The sequence below is a fragment of the Oncorhynchus keta genome, chromosome 19, assembly GCF_023373465.1.
Source record: "Oncorhynchus keta strain PuntledgeMale-10-30-2019 chromosome 19, Oket_V2, whole genome shotgun sequence".
Lineage (NCBI taxonomy): Eukaryota > Metazoa > Chordata > Actinopteri > Salmoniformes > Salmonidae > Oncorhynchus > Oncorhynchus keta.
Window position 1 is genome coordinate 20,352,026 of NC_068439.1, and position 1,795 is coordinate 20,353,820.

Sequence of the window (1,795 nt, forward strand, 5' to 3'; positions counted from 1 at the left end):
ACATTGTAAAACTATGAAATAACACAAATGGAATCATGTTGTAACCGAAAACGTTCTAAAGAAATCCAAATATATTTTATATACTTCAAAGTAGCCACCCTTTGCCGTTGTAATGTGTTCGCTAAGAATCGGGAAGCAAGTACAGAGAGTGAATTTAATAAATAATGGAACAAAACGAGAGTAGGTACAGACATAAAAGATTGGAACAAAATCAATAACACCTGGGGAAAGAACCAAAAGGAGTGACAGATATAGGGGAGGAAATCAGCAAGGCAATGGAGTCCAGGTGAGTCTCATGAAGCGCAGGCGCACGTAACGATGGTGACAGGTGTGGTAATGAATAACCTGGCGAAAACGACTGCCAGAGAGGAGGAGCAGGAGTAGACGTGACAGCCTTGATCAGGGGTGTCAAAAGTCAAATGGACGGAGGGCCAAATAAAAAATGTAGCTACAAGCCGAGGGCCGGACTGTTCGAATGTTCATTGAAAAATTTTTAAATGACGCATATAGTCTAGTGAACCTAATTGAACCTACTGAAAACCTAACAAATATATTCCAATATGATCAGATAAATAAAGCAATATTTTCTTATGGCTCTGTCAGTAATCTTTAATTTTCAACAGACACAAAAGACAAATTTCCTTTATATAAAAATCCCCATAACATGAACATTAAATGAAAGAAACCGGTATTCAAGGCACCATCAGTAGCCTATATTTTCTATTTTAGCAAAAGTGGGCTAAATTTACTTCAAAGAAAAAAACAATAATAGCAATTTTCTATCATCCACTCAACTGAAATATTTTTAAAATATAATTGGATTGAAATACAATAAAATAAAGTGCAAAAATCTATTAATCAAAAACAACACTTTGTTTAAGGAGAAGTAACATGCAGTGAAAACAAATATTAAACTTTAACTTTTAAACTTGAACTGAGTAAAAACTCTAAATATGTGATTGCACAGTAATGTTCACTTGTTTGAGGTTGAGGGTGATACTTGGTGGTGTCCCATCTTTTCCACAAGTTCATCAATGTTCGGGGTAAGGCTCTGAGCTGAGGAAATCCTCAGAATTGAGTGGAGGTGTTCAGCAGTAAGTCGACTTCTGTGTGATGTTTTGTTCAAGTTCATCAAAGAAAACAGTTGTTCACACAGGTATGTGCTGCCAAACATAGACAACGTTTGAGCAGCCTGGATGCGCAGCTGGGGCATTGTGTCGGGGAGGAAACGGGCGAACTCCGCAGCACCCACTGCCGCATATTTTGCCCTCAGTGCATCATTGCATTGGAGGTCAATCAACTCCATTTGGAGGTTTGGTGGTGAGCTTTCCACGTCAACAGCAAATGGGTTACCGAGCAGTTCCAACCTGCTTTTTGTGCTTCAAAGTCAGCAAATCGGCGTCGAAAGTCAGCGGCAAGCATACCTATTTTATCAGCCAACTGTGCGCTCGGGAACGCACTGGTAGAGAGCTTCTCTTTCATGGTCTGGCAGCTGGGAAAGTGGCTCAAATTTTCTTTCCGCATCTGCGTCTCCCACAGAGTCAGTTTGGTTTTAAATGCCTTCACTGTACTGTACATATCAGAGATGACACGATCCCGACCCTGCAGCTGCAAGTTCATTGCATTCAGATGACTCGTAATGTCACACAGAAAAGCCATTTCACACAGAAACATTTCGTCTCGGAGTTGTGTTGTGTCTTTCCCTTTGCTGTCCAAGAACAGACAAATCTCCTCACTGAAGCTCGAAACATCTTTGAAGCACCTTTCCCTGGCTTAGCCATCGCACCTCTGTGTG

The 1,795-nt window shown here is 40.6% G+C and overlaps 1 protein-coding gene across 1 annotated transcript in view; it reads left to right on the forward strand.

Moving 5' to 3' along the window:
* Positions 1–265: 265 nt before the first annotated feature.
* LOC118373223 (polypeptide N-acetylgalactosaminyltransferase 4-like) overlaps positions 266–1,795 on the forward strand; it is a 75,797-nt gene continuing 74,267 nt past the window's right edge. The window contains exon 1 of the mRNA XM_052470013.1: positions 266–286. The gene's annotated coding sequence lies outside the window, so the exon portion shown is untranslated. The remainder of the gene's footprint in view (positions 287–1,795) is intronic.